Source organism: Pogonomyrmex barbatus, unplaced genomic scaffold (genome assembly GCF_055798465.1).
Source record: "Pogonomyrmex barbatus isolate J1 unplaced genomic scaffold, ASM5579846v1 scaffold17, whole genome shotgun sequence".
Taxonomy (NCBI): domain Eukaryota; kingdom Metazoa; phylum Arthropoda; class Insecta; order Hymenoptera; family Formicidae; genus Pogonomyrmex; species Pogonomyrmex barbatus.
The window spans coordinates 6,529,051-6,548,960 of NW_028297113.1; the positions used below are offsets into that span (position 1 = coordinate 6,529,051).

At 45.9% G+C, this 19,910-nt stretch overlaps 1 protein-coding gene across 3 annotated transcripts in view; it reads left to right on the plus strand.

The window, feature by feature from the left end:
• Nucleotides 1-3,195: 3,195 nt before the first annotated feature.
• Nucleotides 3,196-19,910, plus strand: part of LOC105422356 (inactive dipeptidyl peptidase 10) — a 66,245-nt gene continuing 49,530 nt past the window's right edge. For all 3 annotated transcript variants that reach the window (XR_016138776.1, XM_089074773.1, XM_089074774.1), the window contains exon 1: nucleotides 3,196-4,087. The gene's annotated coding sequence lies outside the window, so the exon portion shown is untranslated. The remainder of the gene's footprint in view (nucleotides 4,088-19,910) is intronic.

Consider the following 19,910-nt stretch of genomic DNA (forward strand, 5'->3'; position numbering starts at 1 on the left):
GTTTATATGGGCCCCGCGTTCGCTCGCTCGCTCGCTCGCATCCTTGGAAGCCGGGGTGCGTAAAACAGCAAGACGTACACGACGGTATCACGCGAGGTATTTTACGACGCCGTGGCGTCCTTGCAGTTTCGGATCCCCCCACGTAAACGCGAATCTTTAAACAATGACCCGTTATTTTTTTTTATATAAGGAAAGCAGCGAGACGCGGCGACTCTTTCGAATATAAGTTGCCTCGTTGCAGTACTACGCTTGTAACGTAGTTTATCAAACTCGCTGCATTGTCGACATTGTTTGTTGTATCTGCTTTTACTATGCTTAAAAATATAAAAAAAATATATTTCTCAGATAAGATAGAAGGCCGTATAAAATGTTATTGAATTAGCTATGAGGATATAAAATTTTAACGGTGGAGTAAATGTAGGAATATCGTAAATCGTTTCAAAATAATAAATGTTCGATAAAGATCTCTTATATCTTTAGAATACCTCGTTATGAAATAGTAACGTACATTCAAAATGAGAGTTCACTAGATTTTTTACTATTACAAAGATAATTAATTTCCAAGAAGATAAAAACTTATTTCTGATTTCAGTTTAAAAAGCTATGAATAACTTCCAAATGTTGAAAATCTCTAGGAAGACGTTTAGTACTCCTGTATGTATTTGCAATTTCAGAAAAATTGATCTGATCATATTAAACATTTATTTGAATAAGATACTTTAAGAAGCATACTGCAGGAACTCTTGCAAAAATCCCTTCCGTCCATTTTGTAGTTAAATAAGCACGGAAAACCCGATTCTATTATCCACGAACGTTTATCTCGGTGGTACTTGACGTAAGAAAAAAAAAAAAAGCGAGGAGAAAAGAGAGAAAAAGAGAAAGAAAGGGAAAAGCGGGAGAATCGCGTAGAGATCTGAGCTGAAAAATAGATAAGATATAATAAATCCTGTAAAAGTCAATTTTCGTCTAAAATGACGATGCTGTCTAGACTAGATCGCTCGATATAAAAGAAAGTTGTGTCACTTAGCATAAAAAAAACGTAGAGTATTTCTATCATGATTAAAATGGAGTTAATGATCGATTAAGAGCATGGCGTTGCGCAATTTTAGCTCTCTTTATTGCTTTTTTTCTTGAACTTTGTCGGTCTTTACGCTCTTAATCTCAGATTTTTCTCATCGACATTGTCGTCGGATAAACATTAAACTTTAATCACACTTAGCTTTGAACGCGGATCGTAAAAGTGACTCTCTATATCCGTAACTCGATAAAATAAATATAAAATAATTTCATTTGATTATTTATTTTATAAATGAAAAGAATTCCACGGGAAGAAATGCAGACAATGGATAAAAGGAAAGGAAAGGAATTAGCGAGCGAACGCGCAGTTTAATTGAAGAACGTGATACAATATTTCGCAATAATTCGCTTTCGTTTCGCACTCGAAGATTACGCAAGGACGACTCGACGAAGGACGATAGAGGATTCGTCCGCATCGTCAAGCTGATTTCCCAAAGAATGCGGAATTCCGGCTCGCGGTTAGGCGAAAACCGGACATTATTATTTCCACGTTTGGTTTCCGCACCTCGGCCATCTCTAATTAATTCACTAAAGTCCGCGCACGAAAGCACGCTCCCTGATATTACCGTCCGGCATTTTCGCCACGTAAGTTCTCGGTTTCTAGCTCCACTTGCAGCTATAATTACAGAGTATCATTTCCTCATTAAAATCACTTTGGATAATTACTTTATATTATATACATCGGTTATTATAATAATGCAATAATCATCATTTCGGAGTATGTGGCCGCCGCGTGTGGTTCGCCATTACGCTTCTTTACTGTACTACTCACTCTTGATGTCCCGTTATAAATTGTCATATTGGAATATTTATCATCTGACCGCGAATGGCGTATTACTCTTAGGAGGGACATAAAAGTTCGGTCGTTCGTATTTTGCTTGAGTCAGGAGCGTGTCGCGAGATTTTCGCGCCCAGCTGCTCGTGGCCGAGCCAAGTGGCGAGAAGACGCACCCCCTCGACGATACATGGTTGACTTCCGCGGTGGAACGCGACAGATGTAAAGAACGCGGGATCGCGACGCTGTTGGAAGAACGGAGGGGAGCGTGAGTTGAACGAAAGGGATGAAAGTATGGGATACGGGATATGGATGAGAGAGAGGGACGGAAGATGTCTAAAGGGAGAGGGATGGAATCGCGCGCAGCGCGGTGGGGGAGTCGATGGTAGGTGAAAGGGAAGGATGGAAAGCGCGAACGGAGGGATGAAGGGACACACAAGTTGGGGAAGGAGACGAGAAGGGATGAAGAGACGAAGGAAGGAAGAGAGAGAGAGAGAGAGAGAGAGAGAGAGAGAGAAGTCACACGGTGGGGAGAGAAAGTCACGGGGAGGTATTTGATAGAAGGAAAAGGAGCGATATTCGGGCGATCCGAGTGGAAAGGGATGAACGCGATGCGTGCGGGAAGGAGCGAGAAAACAGTGGTGGTTGAAAAGTGACGCGGATACGCGACCGAGAGAAAGCGAGAGCAAGTATTTCGAGTCGGTGAACGCGAGACAGAAAAGGACCAAAACGGCGGGCGCCGAAGACACGAGACGGAGTTTTAGAAACGGCGGAAAGGAGGAAAAATGAGAAGTGTGAATAGAAACGGGACGGAAGAGAGGGTTGCGCGCGGGAGGAGAGAAAGGACACAAGACCGAAAGGAGAAACGAGAACAGAGGAAGATCGAGCAAATCGCGAGGATCGACGGAGGGGGAAATTGCGTGAAATAGAGGGAGAGAAATTCACGTGGCGGCGATGGCGGAAGGATGGCGCTTTCCTTCGGAAAGAGACAGCGGATAAATTTTCAGAAGCTACAGCGAAGTTCATTTGAACTCCCCGAAAAGAGACGCTGACGTCGCGAGAGAGGAAAGAGAGAGAGAGAGAGAGAGAGAGAGACGAAGACGGAGAGAGCCCGAAAGACACGCGCCAAGAGGGTTCTCCAAATTTGCCGACCATGGCAAATTTCGCGCGAGAGAAAGAGCGCGCGAGTAACGGCGCGAGGAAGGGAGGGCGATCCGCGGCGGGGGTGGAAGAATATTACAGAGCCAGAGAGGGAAAGAGAAAGTGAGACGGGCAGAGCGGCAGCGGGACGGCAGGAGAGAGCGAGGAAGAGGGAGTACCAGGAGGCCGAGGCTGCGGCGTAGCCTCAGTGCCGGCGCAGTGGCCGGGCCATCGTGTCCTGTGCCCAGGTCTCCGTGCTCTCCTCTCTCCGTTTCTGATCCTGTCGTCAGTCATACGAACTCCGCACGGTGCATCGTCGTCGTCGTCGTCGTCGTCGTCGTCGTCGTCATCGTCGTCGTCGTCGTCGTCGTCGTCGTCGTCGTCGTCGTCGTCGTCGTCGTCGTCGTCATCGTCACCGTCACCGTCACCCTCGTTGTCATCGTCGTTACATCTGTTCCGACCGCGCAGTCCTTACTCTGTGGTGTTCGTGTCCTGGCAACATCGCGCATCTCTTTCTTTCTTTCTTTCTCTCTTTCTCTCTCTCTCTTCTCTCTTTCTCTTTCACTCTGCCTCTGTCTCTTTCTCTCTTCTCCCTGTCTTTCTCTTCCTTTTCCTCTTTCTCAGTCTTCTCTTCTCGTCGAGTCGACGATCGAACGAATCGCGCGGCGTCCGCGTCCCCGATGAGAGCCAGCGCGGCGCGACGTGGTGCGACGACACCCGGTAAGGTCGCCCTCGCGAGAGACGCGACCTGACTTCCTAGTGCGGAGGAGGGAGGGGGGGGAAGCGGCGGGTTGTTGCTAACAGGCGCTACCTCGCGCTGCTGACACACGGGGTGCGCGAGGTGCGCGATCACAAGGAAGCGACGCGGAAGGTGCGGATTGCCGACGGTACAGAGAACGGCGATACGAGTTACCCGGGAATTGGTGACGAACGGTGGGACATCCTTCGCCGGGCATCAGCGGTCAGGAGGATCGAGGTGAAGAGGTGGGAGCCATGCCGCCCGGGCGAGCTTCCCTCGAGGCAGCCAGCAGGATCGTCCAGCTACTATCTTCCTGTCCTACGCGGCTGCCTGCTCGTGCTCGCTCTTGTTGAGAGGTAAGGAGCCCGATAGGATCCCCCCCTGGTAGGATCCTTGGACTCCGGCAGGACGAAGACGCGGCGACGTATGAAATCGCGAGCGGTTCTCTTCGTCCTGCCCGAAAGATCGAAAGCGCGACTCTTCGACGAATGCAGGTCGTGCTACGTGAATAGGAGTAAGCGTTTGCAAGAAAATCGGTTTATTTGAACGTGAAGAACTCGAAAAGTGAAGTTTCGGTGAAGTAGTTGAGAAAAGTTGTTTTTTTTTTCTTTTTAAATCGTAAATTTAAAGATTTATTTTATTATCTTTCGAGTGACGGCTGCGCTCGAGATAGTAATATTTATTACAATTTCCTCGTAACGAGAGACAAATTTCCATTTGTTGATAACGTAAATATCTATCGAAAATTGATAATCCGTCGAGCGATGAAAGTAGCGTTAAATCAATCATAATATTTAATGAAATTTTACACTCCCCTTGTTTTTCTACGACGAAGAAAAACGAAACTCTTTCCGGCCTTCTGTATTCTACGCCATCTTAATCTATTACTCGCGTTGTAAACCTGTAAAATCTATTTAATAACCAAGTTGGTTTGTAATTGTGACTTGCGAGAGAACTCGTGAGTTTCCTGGCTGCGGATTCCGCACGGTCGGTGATCGGAAGACACGCTTCTCTCCTCGTCGTAATAAAAAGTCAAGAGGATTACTTTGAAACTTAGCCTCAATGACGCTTCTCTCAGAAATCATTTGATGAATTACGCTTTCCCAAGATAGTTCTATCTGATTACGCAAAGCGATCGTAAAGTCAATGGATTCTTCAGCCTTATGTCTTCTTACCTACGAGAACTTTTCCCGACCTTCACGAGACGGCAGGCCTAACGTCCGGATTTCGTTCGTTTCCGGTAATCGCTCCTGATCGCCTCGTACGGGACTATGTCGGATTATGACGGATTATGTCAATGACGTGCATAATTCTCCGGCTTGTAGCGAGCAACGCGATGGCGTGTCCTTGGATAACCATTCATCGCTCGTTGTCGGTCGGAAGACACATCAACGACAACGATCGACTCTTCGCTGCTCCGTGACGTCGTATTAAACGCTACAATTCGATTGTCTTCTCGGATAGCTATCCCTCGTAAAATATGTGAGCGTATTTCATGACCCGATATCGCGAACATTAGCGTGACTCGATTTCATTCACGAAGGAATGTACACTCGTCACGTTAGTCTCCGGAACTCCGCAGGAATTCAAAATCGTAGAAATACAAATATATGGACGCGTTCTTGCCTGAGAGGATCTATTTTTCTTTACTAGAAAAAGGAAAGGAAAAATAAATATATCTGCGAAATATCTAACAAAAACTAATGCCTGTCGAGAAGAACTACGTTAAATTTTAATAATCAGAGATTTTTTTAAAATTTCCTAAATCATCCTTTTCCTTCTTCCACGATTAATAAATTCCTTTCGATGTAAATGCAATATTTTGACGATAAGTTTTCTCCTGTTCGTCCCTGGTAAAATAAACGAATATGTTTTTTAAATAATGTTTTTAAATTTTAAATTTTAAATTAAACAGGAATTATATCTTTCTCCGGACTCTGTGGTTTCGAGATCCCCTCGGTACTTTTTTCCGACTTTGATACTCGGCTTATACGACGTTTCGGGCCGCATTAATTACTGGAAATCCAAGCATAATAAATCATGATGTAACGCACAATGCGCGCGTTGACGTGAACGTCAACCGTACCGTTATTATCGTGTGCTCCAGGAATTTTGGCCGGTACATCCCGGAAATCCCGCTGTCGATGAATCCCCACCGAACAGAATAGGTGAGCGTGCTACGAGCGTATTCATACGGTCCGTATATCCGGTGTCGTGAGAAACGATCGTGTTAATTAAAGCTCGCCCAAACATGTTATCACATTTTATCGGGCACCAAATGAAGGAACGCCACGAAAGGAAACGGAACGGAATACGTCCCTGTGTGAAACTCTATATCGACGATTTATTGCCGTTGGCGAGGATATCTTAAGGAGAATGTATATAATTCAAGAGATCTATATATACATATATATATATATATATATATATATATATATATAAAATAAGCAAATATGTAACACAATGAAGAAATTAATTATTATCGAGTATATCATCTTTCGATATATAAAATCTTTCTCTATATCGTTTTTCCTCTCGTCTGCCGCATGGCTCGAAGGTTCTTCACCTCGGTGTGATGGAACACCTTGCAGATTCACGAGTAATATTTGTCGAGGTGAGACACATTTAAGACCGTTTGATCCACGTGATGAAAGAGGCCTGAGGAGAATGAGAGAGTCGGAACGCGCGGCTTCCAGGAGGCGGTAGGCTCGTTTTATTCTTCCCCTTTAAGATGATGCAAAGCAAGATGACAGCGCTCGTAAAAACCACACCGGCTGGCGTTCGCAATCTGGGAACAACAGCCCTGAAATTGCGACGATCGCTGTCGCGTGAAATTTATCGCTCGTTCTTGCATTAATCTTCATCCCGTCGATTCCCTTTATCCTTTCCCGAATATTTTAACATCCAATTCTATTCGAATCCGTCCGATCCGTCCTTCTTCCATAATGGAAGCGGAACTAAATTACAGTTCGCGTCCGAATTTATTGACGTTCGTCCGAAGTTGAATACCGAATTGCTCATTCTCATACGCAAAAGCGTATCAAACCGGCATTCGTTAACGTGCGATAAACCACGTTATCGACACCGGTGCGTACCTAATTAAACCAGCCTAGATCCTCTCTCTCGACGGTGGCGCCTTACGCTGGAAATTCTCGGCTAATCGAGTGACACGAGTTTTCAACTTTGGCAACCGCACGGTAGCTGCGGCTAACAAAGTTACCCCCGTATCGGACATCGAATCGGAATGTCGGATTCCGACACTGCCGTGTGCGAGCCATAATTTCTCTTGGCGGCACACTAATTTCCTTTAACAAAATCGTTTTCGCGAACTCGGCCGTTTCTAATGGTAACGTACGGACAGTCATTTCCGGCCTGCGCATCTGTTAATTTCCCGTCGTAAGCTTCCCGACTTCCAATTTTCTAACTTTGTCCACGGGGGCACGGGGGCGTAAGAATACGTCAATTATCTATTTTCGTCCGGGAAAATTATTCGTTTGTCGTCAACGTGGGTCTCTTAAAAAAAGAAGGAGGAATCGCCCGTGGGATCGGAGCTCGCCCGCACACACCGTTCGTGTGTTACAGAAATACCCGCCGGTACCACCGGAGAGAGTTAATTTTGCGCGCGTCCTCGCGCACGCGGACGACGACAGCTTGGCGACATCGGACGACCACGCATTCGTCCCGGGCGGAAAAAGAAATCATTAATTTCAATTAATTCCGCGAGTCGCCGTTGTGAATTAAGACGCGGGTGAGTCACCGGGTACTTTAGTGATTTAGCCGAATTAGGCGTTTCCGTCACGAAGTAGGCCAATAAGGCGAAATTAGAATTTGAGAGAATTGACGCGAAACGCGAACGCCCCCTCCCTCCCCCCGCCCCCCGCTTCGCTCTCACCCGAGAGATAAAAGAAATTCTGACTTCAAACGCGCGCGCGCGAACGGCGAAGTTCTTCCTCTCCTAATTTTAAATTCTCCGCGGGACGCGGAATTCCTACGGAGGAACCGCCGGTGAATTAGGACGCCATCCGAGAATACCTAACGACGTAGAGCGCGCCCGCTCGTACTCTTCAAACAAATCGCGTCGCAAAATAATAATAACTCCGCAGCGGCGCAAAGCACCGCTGTGAGAGAAATGGTGGAAATCGTGAAAGATCGGGAATCCGGAAATCCGGCACGAGAAGACACGTGGCCGATCGATCTTGTCGGATTCTTTCGCTCTCTCTCTCTCTCTCTCTCTCTCTCTCTCTCTCTCTCTCTCTCTCTCTCTCTCTCTCTCTCGAATTAGAAATCAATAGTGTTTATCGTCGTTAACTATTCCTGTTGATATACGCGAGTCGCGCGCGATTTCGTAAATTCTTTTTGCAACTGAAAAAACTCAGTATATCCCAGGGATGTTGTTACTCCCGCAGCGAAATCCCACTTGTTTTGATAGCCCGGTATAATCACGTCGGACTCATGTCGATTCCTCTGTTCTTCGCTATCCGATATAATTTTAGCGCAGAGACGACGCATTCCCCGATCTTCTCGACCATCCGCCTTCTTTTTCCCGCCTTTTTTTTTCGGCACTATTACTTTTATTATCAGCGGGCGATTTTCGTGTCCGATATATCGGATGATGCCGCGGGATTCCGGTGACAAGGCTATCGATAACAGGGGAAACGGATATTTCCGCATCTTCGATCACGAGCAAAGCGGTAGTAGATCAGAGAGGGTGAGGGTTGAGTGGGATTGAGAAAATAATAGTTCGATCTGAGGCTCGAATAAAGCGCCACCTCTCGAATATCGTTCAATGACGATCATTCATGTCCAATTAATCAACGCGGCGGCATAATAATGCCATTTAATTATCGATGATTTACTGCAAATCGCCGCGGCACGTATTATATACGTCTTTTAGTGCAAAAGTACTTAGTGCAAAAGTACTTAAAATAATACCGACGAGGCCGCCACTATCGTCGGTCGCGCACGAACGTCGCACTCACGAACGGGATCCAGGTATTCCGAGCAATTTTGCTTAATTGACGATAAAGTATCGACGTTCGCAATTCCGTCGTTTATCACGACGGTCCCGACGAGCATCAGCGTGCACTTCTACCGAGGAATGATTTATTAGCGTCCGATTGTTATTCACTCGGATCATTGTTTCCCGAGCCCCGGCGAATTGTCGTCACATCGCGCCTTTGCACCGTTACATCGGGGCATTTCCTTCCTTTCTTTCCCACGCGACTCGTCTCGTCTCGTCGTTCCATCGGATTACGCTCGTAATCCATTTTGCAAAACAAAACGAAAATCCCTCATGCAAGTTGCGATCGCGCGTCGCGACAAATCCACAAGGCGTACTCGCGGCGTTGAGCCACCGAGAATTAATCCCCGGCGCTGGAAGAAATTAATCTTCGTTCCGTTATCTCGTTTTCAAAATTCTCCGCTCGTCGATCTCGATACGCGTACGCATGCACGGCGTTTAATTTATGAAATTGAAAATGGAAATTTCACGTCCTCATCACGTGCGCGGACACGCCGGAGAACCGCCACGCGATTACACGATAAATCGTGTAACACCGCGTTTTCTCCACGAGCGATCAAATAAATACCTTTAAAATAAATACCTAAAGTGCGGTCAACTAACAGTTAAACGCGGTGACCTGCGCGGTACGGAAAATACCACCTTGCACCTTCGACGACGTTCACTCGCTGCGAGTAAAGGAAATGAAAATCCGTCCGCGGGTCGCGCGACACGCGGAACGTGAGATGGTCGTTGGAAATAAAGTCAAGTTTTCGCCCGCGGAAAACGAGCGTTCGCCGCGAAACGAAGCTAACGAATTATTGCCGCGTTGCTGGCGTCGCCCGGCGCCATGACGCCCGGAAGTAAGGCGACGAGCAGGCAAACATTTTGCAAATTTGTCAAATTTGTCCTGTCAAATTTATATGTTACGCGAGCACAGAAAAGAGCACTTCGTAAATTAATTAGCTTTATTCCACGCTCCCGTGACGTGTGTTTCCCATCACCATCGGACGGACGATTTTGTCGATCTGACTCGGAATTTATTTTTCGAAATTGAGCGATCGCTTCGGAAACGACCAATGACGTTTATTCGCGAGCAGATGATCCTAACTTTTCGTATATTCTCGCCGAGTTCATTGATCGTGAAGAACGCGTCGCAGATGGACGACGCTGTTTACCGGCACGAATGCGAATTAATTACGTCCCGCAATCGTTTTCGCGCGACTTGTCTCCGAAGCAAACAAACTAATCCGACGGTGCAGATTGGGAGTTCTCGACGTCGCGAAAATTCCGGAATTTCTGGAAGGAGGAAATTCGCCGCGCGCATTTCTGCGCGAGATTCTCGAAAGAGATTCTCGAAAGAGAAGCTCCGCAATTCGCTCGAGCGGTTTTCGATTTTCGGTTCGCTTATGATTTCGAAGAAAAAAAAAAAAAGGAAAGAAAAATGGAGAAAAAGAGAGAAGGAGAAAGACACATACACACACACCCACGCACACATACACAGGCGCACACACAAAAGCATCGCGCCAACAAAGCGTCACGCTGGCGTTGCGCGAAGGTGATTTTGTTCACAGCGTAGTCTCGCGCGCTGTGAATGCGGAATGTGTCGGGAGCGCGCGCGGCAAATGAATTCTCCCGATGACAGGACGGTCTCATCGCAGTTTCATCGCGCGTATACACGCGGCCGAATAAGGAATTAATATCCCATCGCTCGCGCGCGATTTTCAGCGGCGTCGCTCGCGAACACCGAGCCGCCGAGTGTCACGCTCACCGTCGCTCGGCGATTTCATCTCCGTTGGGACGAGAAGCGCGTCGCGGCGCGTCCCTCCCTAAATTATCGGTAACAAAATAAAATAATACATCGATCCTTCCGTGTTACGCGGAATAGGGGAGACTAACGTGCCGGAAGATAAGCCGAAAGATACACGCACGCGTGCACTGACACGACGCACACTCGACACTGACACGCGCGTATCGGTGTATCCTCTCGGCAGGAGAAATTCCGGTTTACCACCGTCTACTCTCGAGTAGACAGTGGTAAACCGGAAATCGCTCCTCGTCGACGTCGATCCTTGTTGACACACCGGCGAGGCGACGATGTGCTTCGACGCCGGAAATCATTTTCTCTGCGGAATAGCGGCAATCTAGGAAGCAACCGCCCGTACCGATCGATCCGCCCGGCAGTTTCATCCCCAACCGTGGAAAGGATTCGGGATGTCCATTCCGTATCCTGACAATCGTTCCTGACACGCGCGCGCAAGCGCCTATTTTTCCCGTTTCTGCGTCTACGTCTCGCGAAATTACGAGGGGACGATGCCGCTCCGGTCGATCACCCCGCGATAAAATTCTGACGTTCGCGGTGACCCGCGCGCAGTGAACGACGCTGGCTACGACGAGTGATACATCTCAGAGTTTAGAGGCTCGGATTAATTAAATGGTATTTATAATTGAGAAGAGCGAAGGAGAGACTGGCTCGTTGTTGTGTGCGCGTCGCCGGTGTACAACCACAAACTGACCAAGAAGACGACCACAAATCCCACTTACACATCTCCGCCCTAACGTCCTCGCGCTCGCGTTGTCGTCTACTCATCTCGTGTAATATCTTTTAGAAAACGGGCTGGTGCCGCCCGTTTAATGGGACTAATAAGATTTTGGACGGACGAAGAGCGGGCACTTTTACACGAGATATCGCTGTAATCTCGTTCGGTTCGATATAATCGAATTAATTACAATCACACCGGCTGAATGCGCTATCGGTGAATTAATATTGAATAACGACGCGATAAATTCCGCGCGATTCATCACGGCTGTGTTATTGTTCGGTTCTCAAACGTTTAAAAAATAGAATTATAACGATTGAGAAATTATCTTGTTCCGCGAAAGTGACGGACCACAGATTGTTATTACGCTATTATAATATGAAATATTTGTCTACGATCTACACGTTTTATTTTGTTTATAAAAAAAATCATGTCAAAGTAATGAATATTATTTTAATTATGATCTTTGAAAATTACGGTGTAATGATCTTTTTGTGTAATTTTTTACTCTTACGGAGAACAGCGGAATGTACGAAAGTTGTTTTCGAACAAATGGCTCGAGCAATCGAAACTGCTCTGGTTTCCGGATGCCGCACATTTCTTGGCGCTTCTCATTCCCTCTTCTTCTCCCTTCGTAGCCTAATTTTCTCTCTGGAAAATATCGCGAGGTAAAGAGAGAAACTCCGAAGATAAGACACGCAGTCGTTAATTTTTAGAAAACATGCGCCTGTGGCCGTTGAGTCGGAAACGCGAAAAAAGCTACCGGTATTCGCCAGTTTTCCTCCACATAAAATTCAAATATCCGTTAGTTATAGTTTATTGATATTTTAGTAAGTAACTTTGATTTATTGTGATTCTCGGAATAGGATGAAATATTTTATTATTATACAGGAAACATGGTGACAGTGATTTTTTAATTATAATTCATCGAATTTTACATATCTTGTTTTACGAAAAAGCAAAAGAAAAAAAATAACATTTTTACTACGTGTTGTAATAAATTAATTTAAAAACATACAAAATTTATTAAATTATTTCGTGTTTTATAGAAAATATTATTTATAATTAATTTATAGCATTTTGAATTTCTTGATATTCTCGTATATCATAGTGTTAATTTAAATTTATAGATGTAGAATATTTTTCGGGAAATGCTTTTTAAACTTTATGCTGTTTTCATTTAATAAAACTCAAAGTTCATTTACTTGTACTCGTCAAAATTATCTTCCCTGTCAGTAAAAAGTTTTCATAATAAAATAAAATGGTAAAGTTGAATTAATATTAAAAGAGTGGAGTTTTTTTGAGTAACGGATTTTGGGCATAGATGAAATGCATTTAGTCATCTTTACGAAAATAAAAAACGATCTCCGTGGGAGCGTTTCATTTTTTCATTTGCCAAAAAATTCACTCCCGGAAATATTATCAATTTATCTTACTATCGTTGTCCGAATGCGCCGAACCATTTCGGTCGGTTATTATTTCTCCACACATTTCTTCGTAATATTATTCGTCATAACACAAATATTTTAATGCTCTTCATCGAATGTCGATTATATTTCACCTTTCCGACATGCATAACTCTTGCTTTATCGAGAAGCGGTGCGGTCGCGAATCATCGTCGCATAATTAGGTCCACTCTCTCACGTCGCGCGACTGCTAAAATAATGTCGGTTCGCCGTCGCGCGCTTAAGCTTGTCCGAACAGCGGGCCGAGTCAAAGGCGAAGGAAGCCCCGCGCGCATTGTTCCGGATTAATCCCGAGTGATTAACATTCATGACGCCGAATTAGCCGGTTGTATTGCCGCGTATTCGCGAACCGACCGCGATTCGAGACCTACAAGACTAGTTCGCCGACAATGCCGCTGAATAATTAGTAGTCCGCTCGTTTGAGCGGCGTCCTAGAATGACGATGGGAGAAATGCGCGGAGGGGGAGGGGGGAGGGAAAACGGCGCGGTTAAGCCACGCGGTTGGAAACGTGAGTAACGTTGGGGCTTGTGTGCACGCGCACATCTATCGCTAATTCGATATTTCCCTTGATCCCAAGGTTTCGCGGCGCCGCGCGGGATGCGGGCCCGCCAATTAAACCGCCACCAACGTCGCCAACATTCGGGGACATTTCGCTCCGGCGGGTCTGGCTGTCGAGATTCCCTCCTTGCAATTCCTCCTCCTTTGCAAACAGCGTGACGTCTCTCTTCCGCACACGTACACACGTGCAGCCGGGATTAGTCAGTCAAGTCAGCTGGCACGAGATGCAGCGGTATCGATCGCATGCGTGGTGCCCGCTGCGTTGCAATATTGCGGCGGATTATGTTCCCGGACACACGATTGAATTTCGAGTCCGTACGTTTTCGCATGTTGGAAGCCGCATTAATATTCTTCGCCGTCCGGGAGACATCGTCGCGAGGACGCGCGCGAGCTGGAACGTATTTTTATTGCCGGGATGAATAATAAAAGTGTACAAAGTATTTGGCTGATGTCTCATAGGAAGATGCCAGAGGAGCGTCTTGCCCAAATGTTATCTCGTTATTTAACGTAACCTCGTAAAGACTCTTATCGTTTTCGAACTCGCCCGGGACCGAATTGTTCCGAAGCTTCAATCGAGTTGACCTTTCGCGACGTCGGGGAAGAAAATGTATTTGAGCACGACAATCCCCGATACGCAAAATCCCATGCGATGAATCTCGAAGTGAATTCTTCGACGGGAATTTCCGGGGGACTGTATTAGCATACAGGACGGCTTCTTACGGAGATTGGTCGGGGCAGTGGCGGTATGATGCTTAAAAACATCTTTTCAGTCAGAAATAAGGCGTGGTAAAGAGAGACCACCCCCGGAGAACATTCATTCCTTTCAAGAGGGAAACTCTTTTCGATACACGCTGAAGCGGGAAACTCACACGTAGAGAAAAGGGAAGCTAGAGGGAAGCTAGAGGGAAGCTAAATAAAGAGAAAGAGAGATGGCGAGAATTTCGCATAACGTAGTCCAGAATTGCAGACAGCGGTTTATCGAAGGCGCGAAAAAATATTCGCATCGTTTTTCCAAAGACCGGACGCAACCGTGTTTTTCGTCGAGATCGTTGGGCAAAAGTTTTTCTTCCCCGAGAAATAACATTCCGTTACGTCGGTATTAATCTTTACGACGGCTTAATATTTACGTACCTTCGAGACCACGGTTTGGTAAGCCCGCCGCGGGATATCAGCAAGCTGAGAAAAATATCGCCGGACGATTGTTAACGATCACACGCACCCGCGAATTTCAGAGAGAGAAATTCCGGAAATCAATTGCATAGATATTTTTTTTCATCGCATAATTCACATTTGTGTTATTTTTTATTATTTTATTATTTTTTTTTTTTTTTTATTAAGGCAGAATCGTCGGAGAATTGATATTTCCGTGACAATGTGTGCGTCGAAACGCACCCATTCGATTCTCTAAAAAGAACAAGAAAATAAATAAATAGAGATCTGGAGGAATTTTTTAATTAACAACATTATTAATCTGACCGAAAGTACAGCCTTTTCCAGGACCAACGGCGCGGCCGTTCGTAAACGACACTTTGCACCGACGCTTCGCTACAACGCAACTTTTTTTTTACATCACTCTGCCGTTGTTCGTTCCTTGTCGCGGAAAATGGAATTGCGTTTCCAGCGGAAAACTACATTTGCGCATTATGAAATCCGGGCGCCCCGAATGAACGACGCGCGAGAGAATTTAACGTGGAACACCTCGTGCGAGGATGTCTCGGCAATTATTCATGTGCGCCTTCGTCCAGGGGTAAAAATACAATCGGTACTCGTGATTTCCGACGCGATATGACCCGAGGATGAAAATCTCGCGACGTGGGTGACGAGGTCTCGCGCGCGCACCTGTGGCATTCGAGAACGGCAAGACGAACCCACGAACGCCGAGCTCGCGCAAAATATCCCTTCGTCCCTAATTATCCTCCGATTCGCCCGAAGGAATTGTTAAAAGCGGGCGGTATTATTGCGTCATCCCTGAAAGAGAATATGATTACATCGTTTTACACGCGACCGCAAAAACCAGGCGCGCCAAGATTCAATGATTATCTACCGGCTCGACCGCGTTCCACGGCGCATTTAAATGGAAGGATTAATTTTAGAACTTGTCCGCGCGTTTCTCATTTGAATACGGGTCGACGTGGTCGGCGACATATCTCTGCTGCCGCCCTTCGCCTTTCCCTCTTCGCGTTCTCTTTCGCGTCAACGCCCGACCCGTCGGACACGAGCGTGCGCCGGCCAGCTGGCTAATTGCACTCCAACTTCGTGCTAAAGGTGACGATTCCGCGATCATCGAATTCCTTTGCCGTCGTATGCGCGGCGAGAAATGTAAACTCTCTCGCGTCACGAGAAACGACGTTTGGCGAATAGAATAGCCGACTGATTCTTTTGACGCGAGTTTCGAGCTTTCGCTAAACTGACACACACACGCGCGCACGCGCGCGCGCGCACGCGCACACACACACACACACACACACACACACACACACACATACACACACAGCGGCAATCTGGTAATCCGCTCAGTTACACACGGCAGACGATTACATGGCGAAAGTAATGGAGCGAGAGTCTCCTTTGATATCTCTTGTACACCGAATAAACTATCCATGCCCTACCAGGGCTCCAACTGCACCTGAGAAACTTTAGTTAGCAAAATACGCCCTCGGCTAAGCCATTACCGACACGTTAGTGGGGAGAAACAATTAAGTTACTCTATTTCGGACGCCGAGCTCGACTATCGTGGGTTAATATTGTCGGCTCCTTCCTCGTTCTTCACCTCATCAATAGCGGCCTGATTAGAAAGTTCCAAGTGGCACGAAGCGAACGCGGGAGATCTTATTTCGCGCAACTTTGCTCTTACCCGCGAAATCCTCCATGCAGGAGCGCCCAGGGATTTATTTTGGGTTTAACTTCGTCAAGAAAAAAGTTGCAGGATTATGAAACACACGGGAAACAGTCCGGGAGAGTCGTCTCCTCCCATCGTCATTCTCGCACGATATATTTCCGGCACGTATATATTTACGTTAAGTTGATTTCACTAATACAGAAATATAATTTCCAAGTAAGCAAGTAATCTTCTCTTCTTCGCCGCGCCGACACTTCGCCGCTTCTGTGCGGTAACAAGCCACAAAGATTCATAATGTTGGAAATATGTATAAAGGGAAACGCGAAGCCACATCGGTATCTTGTTACTCTTCCTGGAATGAAGTCATCCCCGTTCGTATACGTCTCCCAATAATAACTGTCAAAGTTTTGTCTGCCGGCAATAAGGCGGGCGAGACGGCTTTCCCGACGCTGTGACGTCGGCAGGCGTGCTTTAATAAGTTTCGCGTTCCGCCGTGCATTTGCATAAGTAACGCGCGGTGCGAATATAAAGCCAAATTTTCGGCGCGCGTACTTCTTACGTTAATCTTTAACTGCGGACGACGTCGTAGAAAGACTGACTTAGTCCTTTCCACGCCAACGATGCCATACGGCGTTATAAACTTTGTAACGTTTCTTACCGTAATATTTCGAAACATAGGACATAGTTATATATTTATATAAAAATGAAAAGATGACGAACTATTTAATATCACTCCATATTATTTGTGGACTATTATTTTGTACAGAGAAACATCTAGTTTCATAAAAAAATGAGATAATGCATAGAGGAGAAATTCAATATGAATAAATGAATTTGCGGGATCAAGATTAAATAAGGGTGATAATTATAAATAGATTTCTATTCCAAAATCTAGTAAATTATTAAATTATAGATCGTCTAAAATGAGTTTAATTTATTAAAATACGCGTAATATGAAAATTCTCTGAAATACTCAAGTCCACTTTAAATAATCTAAAATTTGAGTTGGATTTCAGGATAGAACTTTATTTTTAATTTTATACGCTACTTTGACGTACGTATATTTTTTTCATACATACGTGAGTTTTATATCTAGGTACGTGTTCAAATTTTTAAATATATATTCACAATTTTTTAAATATTTAAATATAAACTTCGTCAAAAGTGGCAACCGTAATATATTTAAATAAATAACTGACAACTTGCGATACGTGAAGATATTTATAAAGGTATCGTCATTGTATCGTACGCGAGTTCATGGCCTCTCCATCTTTCACGGGAGGATTCGCACATGTTGGTCCACGTTCTCTCCGGGGCTGCGGCGAAAATCGCGTGTTGTACCGGACGACAAACCGCGCGTTTGCGCAACGTAAACGAGGTGCAAGCGATACCGTGTGAGAGATGGCAAATCGTTGGAGAGAGCGTGGCATCCAGTATTACATCGCATATTTAGAGAGAGGCGGATGCGGCCGCCTCTGGGATTCCGCGCCGCGAGCTTTCGGCAAACAAACCTCGATCGATCCTTTCGTAGCCCTCATATCCGGTTCGCATTAAACTCGCGACGAATTGAAACCTTCGTCGCGAGGGGCACGTGAAAAGGATGTCCGACGAGCATACAGGGAAGCGTGTCGGGGTCACACATACAAAGAGAGAAAGAGAAAGGGAGGAGGGGGGGGAGGGCCAATTGCAGCGTTAGTCGATATTGCCGAAAGCTACTCGGGCGTCCATTAATACGGGGATTCATTAATCTCTCCAGTTTGAAACGAGCCGCTACGTTTTTAGCTCGATTCTCGTAGCCGGACCAGAAATATTTTCTTCCACTCGTGTCGCGACAGGTATCTCCCTCCCCCCGTCGATTTAAATTAAAATAGTAAAAAAGAAAAAAGACAACATACGCTTCGGATCAGAAATAGAATTAAACACCGATCTTCACCGCCGAGATTTTCGCGCCCGAAATATAATCCACGGAGATACGTCCGAAATTATAATCCGAGAGAGAGAGAGAGAGAGAGAGAGAGAGAGAGAGAGAGAGAGAGAGAGAGAGAGAGAGTTCGCTGCGACGGAATATAGCGCATTCGTACTTATGAATAGTCAAATGGGACCAGCAAGAGCGGGTCTTTCGCTTCCAGGAAAGACCCAACGTGTCCAGCTCACGCCAGAGACGCGAATACACGTTATTCGGTTACTTATTCGCGCATTTGCGAGTGCTACGTGTGGTTCGTACGCGTGGTTCCTATGTGCTAATGCGGAAAGCTTGCATTTTCAACGGCAGCCCCCGCCCTCTCGCCCATCTCCCCCGACCGCTCGCTAACATGACGACGTGTGTATGGCGCGAGGCCAGAGACGAGCAGCTTCGTCAACCAAATTCGAGGAATAACCCCTTACCCCGACTCTCCGCCGTTTCATCAAATTCGATTAATCGCTCGCGTTAAATTCGAGACGCGGCCAAGGCGAAGGGAACGGACCGGAGTTTTGTGCTATCGGGCGACCTGCAAATATATCGGTGATACCGCCAGTGAGGAGGGAGGTGAGGGACGAGAGGGGACCGGCGTAAAGCCGTTTATCTGCCTCGCGAAATGCGGCGCGAATCTTGAGTAATTCATTATGGCGTGTGTGTGTGTGTGTGTGTGTGTGTGTGTGTGTGTGTGTGTGTGTGTGTGTGTGTGTGTGTGTGTGTGTGTGTGCGTGCGCTCTTTTCGCTCTCGATGGAAATAAAACGTCGGCGACGCGCACGTGTCGCCGCCGGCCGTGGAAATCAATGTTTGGAAGCGTGTCGCAAATAAAATTCGTTCATTACGCTGACCTTTTCCGCGCCTCTCCCTGTGCCTTCGACCTTTGGAGATTGAACTCCGTAAACTCTGATTTGGAAAATCAGTGTTTTCTTAAAATTCGCGCCCACGACACAGGACGATGACACGCTACAGACGGAATACAGAAAGTCGTCGTGAAGCAAACGAAATGCTTGATGTATTTGCTTAAAGAAAAGAGGAAAGAGACTTGTTAGAGACTTATTATTAGAGATCAAAAGTGTACCCCTTTGAATTTGCACTGCCAGTCCACTTTCTCTCGAGGGTGTGACAGAAATTACCGCCGAGAACGTATCCATTTTAATTTTCTGCTAGACGGAAGTTACTTTGACGATTGCTCAATGGGGACGAGCGTGATGATGAGTGCAGGCGAATATACGGAAAAGCCAGTTGCCGAAGAGAAAACCGTTAGTAATTAACAAGGGTGATTAAAAAGGACGGATAGCCGGGCCAATTTCAGGTTCGATCGGGTCTCTCGTCCCGCATTTTTTTTTCTCTCCTCTTCGTTCGCGGAAATCCCCAATCTGCAACAGATCTACGAATGTCGCGTTTCAACGCTAATTTTTAACGCAATTTTTCACACATCCTTCATTAGTCGCGCGAAAATTCTATCATTCAAAAAACACCAATTGTAAAAGGATCTTTACATTTTTACATATCTCGGATTAATTAGTCAATTCGTACGCAGGGGAAAAAAGCCTGCGTTAATTTTAATTACTTCTCATTAAATTTAACTGTGTTTCTGGATAATCATCTCAGTGGGAGAGAAGAACGAACGTAAGATAATAACACGTGATGATAATTGAAATATATAAAAACTAAAGGTTACAAGAGAGCGCGAATAGCTACGAGTCAAATAACAACGGGCGAAAGAGTTTTCATTAGACGAGCGAAATTTATTTCACTCATTGGAAAATCCATAGCGATAACCGACCAGGACCGATCATCGGCGATTATGACAATGTTCAA